Source organism: Balaenoptera ricei, chromosome 21, assembly GCF_028023285.1.
Source record: "Balaenoptera ricei isolate mBalRic1 chromosome 21, mBalRic1.hap2, whole genome shotgun sequence".
Taxonomy (NCBI): Eukaryota; Metazoa; Chordata; class Mammalia; order Artiodactyla; family Balaenopteridae; genus Balaenoptera; species Balaenoptera ricei.
The window spans coordinates 14,800,867-14,817,146 of NC_082659.1; the positions used below are offsets into that span (position 1 = coordinate 14,800,867).

A 16,280-nucleotide genomic window follows, 5' to 3' on the forward strand; every position below is an offset into this window, starting at 1 on the left:
CCTACCTCATCAAAGACTCAGGGAAACTTTGATCCATTCTGATGAAGAGGCATGTCCCCAACTGGTCCTGTTCAGACCCACTTCTCCCTTCACCTTGTGGGTCCTGCCTTGTCCTCTAATATTCCTTTCTCATGGGCTTTTCCCACATCCTCCATCAACCTGGGTCAGAATGGGCCTTTCCCTGTCCTTGCGTGAGAGAATTTTCTACATTCTGGTTAATGTCTTCAAAATTCACACTTAGAGAATTTACCTACTGCCCTGAGGCTCCAGCAGCAGTGAATGGTGGTCCCGTGCTGAGGCAATGGTTTCCTCTCTTAGCCTGCCTCTCCATGAGACGTTCTGAGGCCGCCGGGTACCCTGAGGAAGGCTTCTCTGGGGGCCTCTCCCTACATCCAACCCATTTCCCTCACGGGGTATGTATGCGGTGCTCATTCATCAGAGCGGGGCAAGCTTCTCTCTTTCCTTCTGTCCTTCCCAAAGCCATCGACAAACTGAAACTAACTCTTCTGAGCAACTTTTCAATTAGGAATGTGCGTGTGTGTGTGTGTGTGTGTGTGTGTGTGTGCGTGTGTGTGTGTGTGTGTGTGTCTGTCTGTCTGTCTGTCTGTCCGGGGGGCGGGGGGAGAAGAGTTGGGGAGAGAGACAGAGAGAATGAAAAGGAATATTTCCGGTAACCACAATACTTAACACACACTCAGCCTCACTGCCTCTCTTGATGAGCCCTCATCTTCAGATATAGTTTTAATTTCCTAGGGTTTCAGTAACAAATTGCCACTAACTGAATGCTTTAAAACAACAGAAATTCTTTCTTTCACAGTTCTGAAGGCTAGAAGCCTGAAACCCAGGTGCCCCCTCTGAGGCCCTCAGGGGAGGGTCCTTCCTGGCCTCTTCCAGCTCTGGTAGCCCTAGGCCTTCCTTGGCTTGGGACAGCACCGCTCTGATCTCTGCCTCTGTCTTTACATGGCCTTGTCCCCTGTGTCTCTCCGCCTCTTCTCATAAGGACCCCAGTCATACCGGATTAAGTGCTCACCCCACTGTGTAAAAGAATGTGCTGCATGAAGTATAGAAATTATTGTCATTATCCATTTAGTTCAGACTTTCCGAGAAGAGACTATATTCAAAATACCCCCTGCAGCAACTGGCACAAAACAGGTATTCAATAAACAGTTGTCTCTCTTTTGCCCTTGAGCATCAGACAATTTTATTATAAATGTAGTAGTATGTGGTGGGATTCCCAGGTGGAGATTATGATTGTGCATGTATGTGTTTGTTTTACTTGCTCTTTCTAAAGAGGTGTCAACATTTATCTTTTATCCACTGAGGCAGCTTCCCCACTGCACCCAACACCCCCGGGGAACGTGTGCACACCTTGTAACTCCAAGAAACTTTCAAAGGACACTGTGCTGTACCCAGGCAGAAATTTCCATATCCTGTGAGGATTTGTGTCAATGCTCGGACATTGTGAAATACACAGTCAAGTGGCACTCGTGACCTTGGTTGGGAAGGTACCTTAACAAAGGATACAGGGGGACCTTCAAGATGGCGGAGGAGTAAGACGCGGAGATCATCTTCCTCCCCGCAAATACATCAGAAATACATCTACACGTGGAACAACTCCTACAGAACACCTACTGAACACTGGCAGAAGACCTCAGACCTCCCAAAAGGCAAGAAACTCCCCCTGTACCTGGGTAGGGCAAAAGAAAAAAGAAAAAACAGAGACAAAGAATAGGGACGGGACCTGCACCAGTGGGAGGGAGCTGTGAAGGAGGAAAGGTTTCCACACACTAGGAAGCCCCTTCGCGGGCGGAGACTGCGGGTGGCAGAGGGGGGAAGCTTCAGAGCCACGGAGGAGAGCGCAGCCACAGGGGTGCGGAGGGCAAAGCGGAGAGATTCCCGCACGGAGGATCGGTGCTGAGTAGCACTCACCAGCCCGAGAGGCTTGTCTGCTCCCCCGCCGGGGTGGGCGGGGGCTGGGAGCTGAGGCTCGGGCTTCGGTCGGATGGCAAGGAGAGGACTGGGGTTGGTGGCGTGAACACGGCCTGAAGGGGTTAGCGCACCACGGCTAGCTGGGAGGGAGTCCGGGAAAAGGTCTGGAGCTGCCGAAGAGGCAAGAGACTTTTTCTTGCCTCTTTGTTTCCTGGTGCGCGAGGAGAGGGGATTCAGAGCGCCGCCTAAACGAGCTCCAGAGACGGGCGCGAGCCACGGCTACCAGCGCGGACCCCAGAGACGGGCATGAGACGCTAAGGCTGCTGCTGCCGCCACCAAGAAGCCTGTGTGCAAGCACATGTCACTCTCCACACCTCCCCTCCCGGGAGCCTGTGCAGCCCGCCACTGCCAGGGTCCCGCGATCCAGGGACAACTTCCCCGGGAGAACGCACTGCACGCCTCAGGCTGGTGCAACGTCACGCCGGCCTCGGCCGCTGCAGGCTCGCCCCGCCTCCTCCGTACCGCTCCCTCCCCCCGGCCTGAGTGAGCCAGAGCCCCCGAAGCAGCTGCTCCTTTAACCCCGTCCTGTCTGTGCGAAGAACAGACGCCCTCAGGCGACCTACACGCAGAGGCGGGTCCAAATCCAAAGCTGAACCCTGGGAGCTGTTTGAACAAAGAAGAGAAAGGGAAATCCCTCCCAGCAGCCTCAGAAGCAGCGGATTAAAACTCCACAAACAACTTGATGTACCTGCATCTGTGGAATACCTGAATAGACAACGAACCATCCCAAATTGAGGAGGTGGATTTTGGGAGCAACTGTAGACTTGGGGTTTGCTTTCTGCATCTAATTTGTTTCTGGTTTTATGTTTATCTTAGTTTAGTATTTAGAGTTTATTATCATTGGTAGATTTGTTTATTGATTTGGTTTATTGATTTGGCGCTCTTCCTCTTTTTTATATATAGAGAAATATATTTTTTCCTTTTACTCTTTTTGTGAGTGTGTATATTTATGCTTCTTTGTGTGATTTTGTCTGTATAGCTTTGCTTTTACCATTTGTCCTAGGGTTCTGTCTGTCCTTTTTTTTTTTTTTTTTTAGTATAGTTTTTAACACTTGTTATCATTGATGGATTAGTTTTTTGGTTTGATTGCTCTCTTCTTTCTTGCTTGCTTTTTTGTTTTTTCTTTTTTTATTATTTTTTTCTTTTTAATAATAATTTAAAACTTTTTTATTTTAATAACTTCTATCTCTCTCTCTCTCCACCCCCCCTCTTTCTTTCTTTCTTTCTCTCTTTCTTTTTTTCTCCCTTTTCTTCTGAGCCGTGTGGCTGACAGGGTCTTGGTGCTCCGGCCGGGAGTCAGGTCTGAGCCTCTGAGGTGGAAGAGCTGAGTTCAGGATATTGGTCCACCACAGACCTCCTGGCTCCACATAATATCAAATGGTGAAAGCTCTCTCAGAGATCTCCATCTCAACGCTAAGACCCAGCTCCACTCAATGACCAGCAAGCTACAGTGCAGGACACCCTATGTGAAACAACTAGCAAGACAGGACACAACCCCACCCATTAGCAGAGAGGCTGCCTAAAATCATAATAAGTTCACAGACACCCCCAAAACACACCACCAGACACGGTCCTGCCCACCAGAAAGACAAGATCCAGCCTCATCCACCAGAACACAGGCACCAGTCCCCTCCACCAGGAGGCTTACACAGCCCACTGAAGCAACGTTACCCACTATGGGCAGACACCAAAAACAATGGGAACTACGAACCTGAAGCCTGCAAAAAGGAGACCCCAAACACAGTAAGTTAAGCAAAACGAGAAGACAGAGAAATACACAAAAGATGAAGGAGCAAGGTAAAAACCGACCAGACGCAACAAATGAAGAGGAAATAGGCAGTCTACCTGAAAAGGAATTCAGAGTAATGATAGTAAAGATGATCAAAAATCTTGGAAATAGAATGGAGAAAATACAAGAAACTTTTAACAAGGACCTAGAAGGACAAAAGAGCAAACAAACAATGATGAACAACACAGTAAATTAAATTAAAAGTTCTCTAGAAGAAATCAATAGCAGAATAACTGAGGCAGAAGAACGGATAAGTGACCTGGAAGATAAAATAGTGGAAATAACTACTGCAAAGCAGAATAAAGAAAAAAGAATGAAAAGAATTGAGGACAGTCTCAGAGACCTCTGGGACAACATTAAATGCAACAACATTCGAATTATAGGTGTCCTGGAAGAGGAAGAGATAAAAAAAGGGACTGAGAAAATATTTGAAGAGATTATAGTTGAAAACTTCCCTAATATGGGAAAGGAAATAGTCAATCAAGTCCAGGAAGCACAGAGAGTCCTACACAGGATAAATCCAAGGAGAAACATGCCAAGACACATATTAATTAAACTATAAAAAATTAAATACAAAGAAAAAATATTAAAAGCAGCAAGGGAAAAACAACAAATAACATACAAGGGAATTCCCATAAGGTTAACAGCTGATCTTTCAGCAGAAACTCTGCAAGCCAGAAGGGAGTGGCAGGACATATTTAAAGTGATGAAAGGGAAAAACCTACAACCAAGAGTACTCTACCCAGCAAGGATCTCATTCAGATTCCACGGAGAAATTCAAACCTTTACAGACAAGCAAAAGCTAAGAGAATTCAGCACCATCAAACCAGCTTTACAACAAATGCTAAAGGAACTTCTCTAGGCAGGAAACACAGAGAAGGAAAAGACGTACAAAAACAAACCCAAAACAATTAAGAAAATGGTAATAAGAACATACATATTGATAACTACCTTAAATGTAAATGGATTAAATGCTCCAACCAAAAGACATAGACTGGCTGAGTGGAGACAAAAACAAGACCCATATATATGCTGTCTACAAGAGACTCACTTCAGAACTAGGGACACATACAGACTGAAAGTGAGGGGATGGAAAAAGATATTCCATGCAAATGGAAATCAAAAGAAAGCTGGAGTAGCAATTCTCATATCAGACAAAATAGACTTTAAAATAAAGACTATTACAAGAGACAAAGAAAGGACACTACATAATGATCGAGGGATCAATCCAAGAATAAGATATAACAATTGTAAATATTTATGCACCCAACATAGGAGCACCTCAATACATAAGGCAAATGCTAACAGCCATAAAAGGGGAAATCGACAGTAACACAATCATAGTAGGGGACTTTAACACCCCACTTTCACCGTGGACAAATCATCCAAAATGAAAGTAAATAAGGAAACACAAGCTTTAAATGATACATTAAACAAGATGGACTTAATTGATATTTATAGGACATTCCATCCAAAAACAACAGAATACACTTTGTTCTCAAGTGCTCATGGAACATTCTCCAGGATAGATCATATCTTGGGTCACAAATCAAGCCTTGGTAAATTTAAGAAACTTGAAATCGTATCAAATATCTTTTCCAACCACAACACTATGAGACTAGATATCAATGACAGGAAAAAAAATTGTAAAAAGTACAAACACATGGAGACTAAACAATACACTACTAAATAACCAAGAGATCACTGACGAAGTCAAAGAGGAAATAAAAAAAAAAAAAGTGAACAGCTCGTTAAGTGGATATCCTAGACTTAAAATTCAGTGGGCCAACCAATCAGCGATTAGTATTGTTAATAAATATAGTAACACCATTTTGACTAACAAGAATAAGAAAAGAATGCAAGTAAGAATATTACAATATGGGACTTCCCTGGTGGCGCAGTGGTTAAGAATCTGCCTGTCAATGCAGGGGACATGGGTTCCAGCCCTGGTCCGGGAAGATCCCACATGCCGCGGAGCAACTAAGCCCGCAAGCCACAACTACTGAGCCCACATGCCACAACTACTGAAGCCCGCGTGCCTAGAGCCCGTGCTCTGCAACAAGAGAAACCACCACAATGAGAAGCCCGAGCACCACAACAAAGAGTAGCCCCCGCTCGCAGCAACTAGAGAAAGCCCGCGCGCAGCAAGGAAGACCCAATGCAGCCAAAAATAAATAAATAAGTTAATTAAAAGAAACCAAGAATATTATAATATGTCCCTCTTGTGGAGTGCTGCTGTGTGCTTTACTCCTTGTACCACCATGCAAGATAAGGTATTATTATTACCATTAAAACATAATATCATGTTGTTGCTTTTACAGGGGAAAAAAAAAAGAAAGAAAAGACAAAAAGTTTTGCAAGTATTTTCTGCTCAATTCTCCACTTTCCCTCTAGATGGCACTTTAATACCTCCTTTTGCCACATTTTAAACCATAGCATCTGGACAGAATGCATTTAATTTATAAGTAAACAAATTCTATGTATATATAGTATCTGAAAACATTAGATCAAATCAACTGCTTCAATTCAAATTCGCTTGACTTTTCAAATATAATTGTTGTAAATATCGAGTCCCTAGACAGTAGTTTGTCCTTTAAACCGTGTGCTCCAGACTCCCCCCCGCTTTGGGGACTTCACTTCCCCTTAGTGACTAACTATAGGCATCCTCAGCAGTGGGTGACACTGGGTCCTGGGTACCAAGGTGTGCTCCCAAAGACCTCTAGGACTGCAGAGGGAGTGCTCACCTGTCTTCCACCAAGCCATCCCCGCTGTCACTTGCCACCTTGCTGAGTCACAAGGCTCACGACTTCTTGCCACCTCTCTGTGGCTTCCCTTCAGCTGTTGTAGCCCTTTCTACCACCCCGCAACCGTCTGGTCATTTCCAGTCCCTTCCCCACCCTTGCTTTGCTCCACATGTGAACAGAATCCCCTCCCTTAATTACTCAGAGTATTGTAAAGATCACATTGCAATATTTAAAACAAACAAGCAAAAACCTTTGAGTTCTGAGGGCTTGGTGATAGGAAAAAAGAAGAAGAAAAATACACCTCCCCTCAACACACACACACACACACACACACACACACACACACGTCCCACGTTTGGAAGTGGATGGAGATACAATCACTCCAAGACTCCGTGAGTCAAGTTCCTCCTCAAGGTTTCCCTTCTGGCTGTGTGTTTCCCTGGCCCCCCAGCTTGCAGAGACCAGCTGGCTTGGGGCTGAAGCTTATACTATTTCGCGACTTTGACAAAGAAACCCTCTTAGGGACAGAATGTCCATCAGTATTTGGGTTTGTCCACTATGTGTAGACAGAGAAAAGGCCTGGGCTACAAATCTGCCCTGACTTGTGGACAGTGTCTAGTAAGTCGCCCAGCTGGCTAGTGACTTCAAAAAAAATTTAAAAACTGGTGGGAAGAAAATCTAGGGAAGAGCGATGTAGGTGCAAGTCTTAGAAAGGGCACAGGGTGAAATCGTCAGAGCTTCCACGTGTGCCCACCAGAGGGCGCAGCAGTTAGTCTGTGAACGGAAGACTAATTCTAGACTCCAGAGTCTAGAATTGAGAAATTTCTTGAAGCCTTAAATGTCATTCCCCTCGCAGTCCTACTTTAGCGTGTCTTCAATTTGTAGCCCTCGAGTTTTCAAAAATTACTGGAATCCAGTGTTAGTTCGAGCACCCTATAAAAAAATTGTTATTCCTACTAACCAGAGATACTTAAGTACTGTCAAGGGCAAGTGGTGCAGAGCCCATGAAAAGTTACAGGTACCACCTACCCGTCTTTATCTGGCTCCCACGAAGCTCTTTAGAAACTTCTACCCCCAAGCTGTGCCTGGACATCGCAGAGATGGGCTCGAAACGCCTCCCCAGTTCGGCCACCACACCATTAAACTAGAATCACCATCTGTGGAAGAAAAAAGATAGGTCCTTCGTAAAGTGAGTCCAGATGGTGGCCCTCTGCTAAGAGGTGCCTGTTGGGCAGATATTTATTTGAGCGCCACATACTTCGGGGGGAAATGAGGCCTTAGGAAGTCATATTTTATTCCAACATAGCCATTAAACTGTTTATCTAAGGAAGAGAGTATAGTCTCTGTTAGAGTACACAGCAAACTTTTACATAAAAGTATTATTTCAGAGTGAATTTCAGCTCAAGATCTGCCTTCTAAAGTTACCCAGGCAACAGTAGCCACAAAGCAGAGGACTCAAAGATGCAAATGCCAAAAATATTCGACTCTTAGCAACAAACTAACAAAATGAACTGTGTTGCCAACTAGCCAGTTCCTCCAAGAATAATCATTACAACAGATTTTGAGGCCTATAACTGTCATATTTTATTGCTGAGTGTAAGAGATTGGGAAAGAAACTTTTAAAACGCAGTTGTTAATTATATGAATGGGACATGTTAAATGATGTTTCATTGGGAGAACTTATTAAAATGATATTATAGTTCAGATATTTTAATTTTTTTCTTTCAAAAACAATGAGTGAATCTAAAATATAACTAATTAATGAATTTTAAAATAATGCCAACTTCTTTTTTTTTAAACATCTTTATTGGAGTATAATTGCTTTACAACGTTGTGTTAGTTTCTGCTGTTTAACAAAGTGACTCAGCCATATGCGTATACATGTCCCCATATCCCCTCCCTCTTGAGCCTCCCTCCCACCCTCCCTAACCCACCCCTCTAGGTGGTCACAAAGCACCAAGCTGAGCTCCCTGTGCTATGCAGCTGCTTCCCACTAGCTATCTATTTTACATTTGGTAGTGTATATATGTCCATGCCACTCTCTCATTTCGTCCCAGCTTACCCTTCCCCATCCCCGTGTCCTCAAGTCTCTAGAGAAAGCCCATGCGCAGCAACGAAGACCCAATGCAGCCAAAAATAAAAAATAAATGAATAAATAAATAAATTTTTTAAAAAATGAGATGAATATGGAATTGATAAGCCGGGACAGGAGCCCCAGCACCACCCGTGTCCCTGGAACAGAGACTGAGAAACCGCTGGGGCACTTTGGAAATAAGTTTCAAACCAAGAATAATCAATACTTGTAAGAAAACAAATCCAGAAAGCTTCCAGGGTCAGCTAGTGGCAGGGCCTGGTGGTCCCTCCACTGCACCCAAGGCTTCAGCACTGCAGTGAGATGTCCTGCCATTATATATATTATGTATAATATATATATATAATGCATAAATACATATAATGGAATATTATTTAGTCATAAAAAAGAAAATCCTATAATTTGTGGAAACTTGGATGAACTTTGAAAGTATTGCCGTAAGTGAAATAAGTCAAAGAAGCACAATTACTGAATGATCTCAATTACATGTGAAATCAAAAAGCCAAACTGACAGACACAGAGAGCAGAATGGTGGTTGCCAGCAAGTGGGGGAAATGAGGAGTTGCTGGTCAAAGGGTACAAATTTCCAGTTATAAGATGAATGAGTTCTGGGGACCTAATTCACAGCATAGTGATTATTGTTAAGAACACTGTATTATATCCTTGAAAGTTCCTAAGAGAGTAGTTAGGGAAAACATCAACGCTCATAAATCAACTACATTTTACAGATGCAGAATATGAGGCTCAAGAGATTAAGTGATTTCCCCATAATCACAAAGCTAATTAGTGATAAAGCTGAGTTTAAACAATGGATCTAAACTTCAGTTTGGAGCTCATTTTATTATACATGCTGCCATTGTGATCGCCAGTTATGGTAAGATTTTCAAAATCCTAAAGACCACACACTTACATTAGAACAAAGAGAACTTTGTTCTTTCTTTTTGGAGCATCTCCTCAAAGCTCCAGAATCATCACCTTTTTATGGGAGAGCATTTCTAGCTGTTACTCTGTGCAGACGTCGCTCACATTTGCTGTTCCTTCTATGTTACAGTAAATACTTAATAAAAACACTTGCTTCAGTGTCTTTGTTTAGCTGAAGAAATAATGTCTTAATACTAACTCTTCAAAGATATTGTATAATGTTTGCTGAAGACAAAAACTATATGTTACCTACAATGAAGCATAATAACAAAAGGAACACCTGTGAACTCCTCTCCTCCCCCAAATACCTTTAATCAACCTGTGTGAATTTTCTTCATTTTATTACTTCCTCTTCCCCCAAGATAATGCTAAGCATTACCTCTTTTAAAAACTTAAAAAAAAATTTAGTCACAAAATGATATTTAATCTTGTTTGTTTTTAAGTTACATAAAATTTTTTTCCTAGACTGTATGCAGTTTTCAGAAAATTGCCATTTCATTCAATATTATATTTCCAAGATTTTTTCACGTTATTTCATGTAACAGGAGCTAACTGATTTTCTGCCAAATCATGTTCTACCAGGCAAAATACATTTATTCATTTTTTTATCAGTGGATATCCGGTTATTGACAATTTCTATTGTGAACAATGATATCATGACACTTTTATGCTAGTCTACTAGGCAAGTATTCAAATTTATGAGATACTGCCATATTGGTTGTTATAATAATTTATTATATAAGTTGCTATAACAATTTGAATAATCAGATCTTTATTTTTCCAAACTAATGTTTATAAAATTGTGCTTCATTGAGATCTCAAGATGTATTTCCTGAAAAGTTAGTGAGGGTAAATATTTTGTAGTTATTTGTAATTTGGCTTCCTTCTCTTTGAAATAACTCTTCATGTCTTTTGCCTGTTATTCTTCTTGTTCGGGGGTTTTTCTTTTTGATAGGTAGCAGTCTTAAATAAGATTCTTTTCTCAGTTATACGTATTGCATGTATCTTCTCCCAGCTTATGAGTTGTCCTTTTTCATTTTATTTAATTTTTTGGCCGTATTGCGCAGCTTGTGGGATCTCAGTTCCCCAACCAGGGATTGAACCTGTGCCACTCGCGTTCATGGCAGTGAAAGTGAGTCCTAACCACTGGACAGCCAGGGAATTCCCAATGGGTTGTCCTTTTAATGTTCTTTATAAAGTCTTCTGATGTACTTTAAGTAAAAAATTTGATATAATTATAGTCATCAGTCTTTTATTAGTAGTAGTTTTAGGTCTTATTGAAAGCCCTTCTTCACTATTAAGTTTATAAAATGATTTTCCTAATTTTCTTCTAAAAGATCTGAAGTTTTTTTGTATTGCATTTAAGTCTTTCATCCATCAGGAACTTATTTTGGGGTGTGGTGTGTAGAAGGGGGTCAATTTTCCCCGCATGGTTAACCAACTGTCCCAGGGCTATTTTGAAAACTTGATCCTTTCTTCAGTTACCTGCAACGCCACCACTGCTTTCTTATTTCGGTTTTTCATGTATGTGTTAGTCTAGTTCTCGGTTCTTTATTGTGTTCCTCTTCTCAATTTGTTAATTTTAGTGTCAGCACCGAATTTTCTTAATTGACCATTGCTTTGCAATATGTCTTCCTCTCTGGTAGAAAATGATTTCTCAAATTCTCTTTCTTCAGCATCTTGTCTATTCTTATGTGTTTGCTACTCCATGTTAATTTTAGAACCACATTGTCAAGTTTCTCAAAAAAAAGAAGAGAAAGAAAAAACAGAAACTATAGGGGTTTGACTGGAATTGGGTTGAATCTAGATTAATTTGAAGAGTGAATACTATTGAGTATACTGCTTGGAGCTTGATGATATTGAGTTTTCCTACCCAGGAGCATAGAATTTCTTCGTTGCTTTTGTCTTTATTATTGTCTTTCAGCACAGTGTTTTAGTGTTCTCCATACTATTTTTAAACATCTCTCGCTAGATGTATTTCTGAGCATCTGGGCTTTTGTGGAAGATTTTACTTGTAAAGCCATCTGGGCCTGTTAATTTCTCTGTGCAAAAAAATTTTGATTACAGATTCAATCATTTTAATGCAAAAATATTTCATTTAATTTAATATTTGAAAAGCCTGAGTGGTTGCAATGTTTTTCTCTAGAGAGGAAATGCATTTTCTTTTGCCAAGAGCCAGGGAGCACTTCTGACTTAGAACCACTTCAGCTTCATGGAGGCGGGGGTGGGAGGGGAGTGTAGTCCTGGGGTACCACTCACTTTTCTGGTCCTGATTGCTGTACCTTAGAGGGACTTTGCTTTTCTGTGAATAAAACTTAGTACTTACAGCTCTGAAAGATGTTTAATGCAGGACGTAGGTGTTTTCCAGTGAAAGGGCCCCTCAGAATATCTAGTCTGACATTCTGCCAAAAGCAAACATCTCAAGGTTGACTCTTAGGAGGCCACTTAGCACCATTCATGGCTCCCAATTGCTGCCAAAAATAATTTAGGAATGTTGATCCTGATGGAAGCTGGCTGAAGGGCCTTCTTTTCTATTTAGAGGGTATGCTTATCTGAGGTAGGCATTGATGAAGGCATCCCTTGACACTGCTGCTACCCTCTCTGGTTTCCCACACATCTACGAATCGGGGAAGTGGTGAAATGAGGCTATTTCAGCCCGACAGTGAGGCTTGTGGGAGTGCTTAATGCATTTAGGCACCATATAAAGTCATGTGATTCCTCGTTTTTCTTATTAATGTACTCACTTTTGCTGAAAGAATAACCTCATAAATGGTTATTGAACTCCAGTGAGGTCTGCATGTCACAGCCTTGACCTTGGAATGAGCAGCGATGCTATTATTTGTGATTATGCTCCCATCTTTCCTCTGCTCGCCCTTGTTTACGTGGACCTGCCCTTGAGCATTGCTCTCGAACATTTTTTCTGAGAGTTCCCGTCACCCACCAGAAAAAGCTACATGATATGGAAGATAAACAAGCTGAGAGACCCCCTAAACGCAGTGGCAGCTTTGTATTACCTATTCCCCACAGATTTCTCTCTCAGACACCAAACTTCATCCTGGCAGAAATGGGGACTCGGGAAGCTCTATGTCATGGGTTTGGGCACTCCTGGGCACCAATGTTGCACATACTATTACTTTTATTATATATTTTACTAATCATCAATAACGGTCTGTGCTGGGTATGAAATGTATTTTGTGTGAGTCTGATTGACAGTTAAGGCCTTTGTGTTCATTTGATTTAAAAATCATAGAGAAATTCAACCTGAAATTGTCTTCACACAAAGGAATGACTCTAACCACACCTCAGACTGAAAAAAATCTAACATTAGGTTAATATACTCTTACTGTTGTTTGGACCCAGAAGTTCTGGAGCTGCGTCTCTGCTCTGCTGTTACCTGCTTCTTCTGTAGTGTTATTAAGCGTGTAAGAAGTTCTACTGGAACAAATACTTTACATTTACTAGTAAAAATAGCTGCTCAGGCTGAACTTTTCTGACAACAGTAATGATCTCATCAGTTATTTTAATAGTTTAAATAGTGCCTTGGAGAGTAAGAAGATCTGCCATTAAGAGAAGAAAAGGCACAGCTGAGTTGTCTCGAATTGAGAGGCTCATTACCTAATCTTCTCCAAAGTCTCTAATGATGTCCTGTTTAATAGCCACTAGAAATACGGAAACATTTTAGTAGAGGGTTCTCAATCTAAAACCCTTGCAGCTGTTAACATCGATTACTTTGTACATAATAATAGTAACACACATAAGAGCAGCCAACTTTTACTGAGAGCTTACTATATGCCAGATACACATGGGAATAGAGAATCTCGGAAAAGACATACTGCATTAGTTCATTTGGCTAGCCACTGGATGTCTAACTCAAGTTATATGTACACTTATTAAGTTGGGTCAATTGACATAATTGGCCAACTGTTCAAAATTGTGCAGATGGCGAGTACAGGCAGGTCCCAGAGAATCATGATTTATGAGAAGATACATATTGCATCCTGCCTCGATAGAGAAGAAAACATCTTTCTCCCAAGAAGCATAAGTCTTCATCCTGGGGTAGTAAAGGAGAAGGTTTTGTTGTTGCTCTTATCATTTTTATCCTTAATCTTCCTAACTTGGATTTCAAACAATCCAAAATGAACAATGAATATTCACTGACTGAGTGTAATGCTCTATAGTTGGGTGGTATGGAAAAAAGAGAGTCCCAGAGTCCTTCAATAAAATCTCCAACAACCCCAGCAGTTGATTCAGATCATCTAATTCTCATCAAATTCTAAGCAGGACAGAGTTGGTCAGAGGATTTAACCCCTAGTGGAATCTGGTAGCAGCCAAGAGCACGGGTGTGGACAGTCAGAAAGAAAGCCTGCGCTCCAATCCCACCTCTGCTGGTGTGACTTCGTCCAACTTATCAAATCTTTCAATATTTCACTTTCCTCATCTCTAAGAGTGGAGACACTAGTAACTACCACATTGGGTTGTTGTAAAAATTGAATCCAAATGAGATGATATACATAATGTGCCCGGACACACCAAGCGTCCACTAGGTGGTAGCTGTTATTATTTTTATGGTTATTGTTAACAATGGGAGGACCACTTGGGCCAGTTCATCGCAGTGATATTAGGCCTCAATTTCCTCCACCTAAGATTTCAGTACCCTTCCTGCCAACTTTGGCTTGAACCCTGCCCCAAATCTCTATTCATCTGCCTTAAGCTCCCGTAGCAGACCCTGCTTCCTTTATACCTGTCCCACCAATACCATACCTCCTCCCTCCCCCACGGGTTGTATTTCTGCCATGGAGTTAATAGTCAAAATGATGTCAGTGCTCGCTTGGTTTTTTAGTATGAGCTGACATAGTAGCTTTCTTCTCTATCGCTGCCTTACTTAACAGCTGGACATCCTTAGGTCTCAGAAACAGCCTCCACCAGGGCTAAGCTTGCCTTTTGTACAATGAGTTACTTGGCTGCTATATTTGGGGGGACATGAATTGGATTAGGTTGTGCTTCCCAGGCTCCTTGCTTAGCTTCGGTCTCCTCCCTGTCTGCTTAGATCCTGGCATGCTTCACACGTGAGCATTTTATATATAAGGACACGCAAAGGAAAAAATTCACGGCAACTTCAGCAAAGAAACTTACAATTTACTTTTCAACATAATCTTATCATCTACTCCAAAAATACTTGAGTAATTGACACAGAACCTATTACTATTTTACTACTATTTCTGTATAGGTAGAATTCTATTAATAACTACCAGCATAGCATCCCATGCAAACCTGTGTTTTATCCTACCTTACATTGGTGTGCTAGTGTGGATACACGGAGTGCAGTTAAGTCAAAAATAGAGGTGTATCTCAAAATCCTTATCCATATCTCTCAGCGTAGAGGAAAAGTATAGCAAAAACTGTATTTTAATACCACTATAACGTGTCATTAATAATATTCAGCATTATTTTAGCAGAAGGAGTTCTGGGTGTTTTTCTGAGAGTGCTTCTAAGTAGAAATCATAATGTTTCCTCCACAACCAACTCATCCTCTAGATTCTTCATTTCTCAATAGGTTTTATTTTTGTCCTAGTCATGCAAGCTTATATATAGCCTTGGAGGCATTCAAATATTGTTTTAGCAGAAGGTACAAATATACAACTGGCTGTATCTTTTAGATAGCATTGTATTGAAACTAGCCAAACATGATAGCTCATATAAACATCTTCTTTGTGTGTTATTCCTCATAAAAACCTTTTAAAAATATTTATTTATTTAGGTTGTGCCAGATCTTAGTTGCGGCTCGAGGGCTCCTTAGTTGTGGCGTGCAAACTCTTAATTGCGGCATGCATGTGGGATCTAGTTCCCTGACCAGGGATCAAACCCCGGCCCCCTGCATTGGGAGCTCAGAGTCTTATCCACTGCGCCACCAAGGAAGTCCCTAAAAACTTCTATTGAGACAATTTTCAGAGCAATTTTAGGTTCACTGCAAAACTGAGGGGAAGATGCAGTGATTTCCTGTGTACCCACCTGCCCCTGCATATGCACCGCCTCCCCCATTGTCAACAACCCCCCACCAAAGTGGTACATGTGTTTTAATGGATGAACCTGCACTGATGCATCATAAGCACCCAGAGTCCACAGTTTACGTTAGGGTTCACTCTTGGTGTTGTACGTTCTTTAGGTTTGGACAAATGTATAAGGACATGTATCCACCATTATGGTATCATACAGAGTGTTTTCACGGCCCTAAGAATCTTCTGTGCTCTGCCTATTCATCCCTCCCTCCACCTCCTACCCTCGGCAACCACTGAACTGTTTACTGACTCCACAGTTTTGCCTTTTCCAGAATGTCACATTGTTGGAATCGTACAGTATATCGCCAGTTCAGATTGGCTTTCTTTACTTAGTAACATGCCTTTTAGTTTCCTGCATGTCTTTTCATGGTTTCGTAGCTCATTTCTTTTTGGTGCTGAATAATATTCCATTGTCTGCGTGTACTACAGTTTATCCATTCTTCTCCTGAAGGACTTCCTGGCTGCACAAAGGCTTTTTGGACTGTATGTAGTGCTAGACAAATGATATTCCATAATCAAAGCGGTATCCCCACTCCTCTATACACTGTAACAATTAGTTTTCCTTTTATTGAGGCTTTACTCTAATAATGTTAATATGTTGTATCGGGACAGACACAGGCGTGAATTAGGCAATGTTTTACTGTATAAACTCTATGGGAGTAGTGTGTGGTTTTTTACACTTCTGAAAT

At 41.5% G+C, this 16,280-nt stretch overlaps 1 long non-coding RNA gene across 1 annotated transcript in view; it reads right to left on the reverse strand.

Moving 5' to 3' along the window:
* Positions 1–7,593, reverse strand: part of LOC132356508 (uncharacterized) — a 64,979-nt gene extending 57,386 nt beyond the window's left edge. Inside the window, exon 1 of the long non-coding RNA XR_009499896.1 lies at positions 7,552–7,593. This is a non-coding gene — a long non-coding RNA (uncharacterized LOC132356508). The remainder of the gene's footprint in view (positions 1–7,551) is intronic.
* Between the last annotated feature and the right edge of the window lie 8,687 nt (positions 7,594–16,280).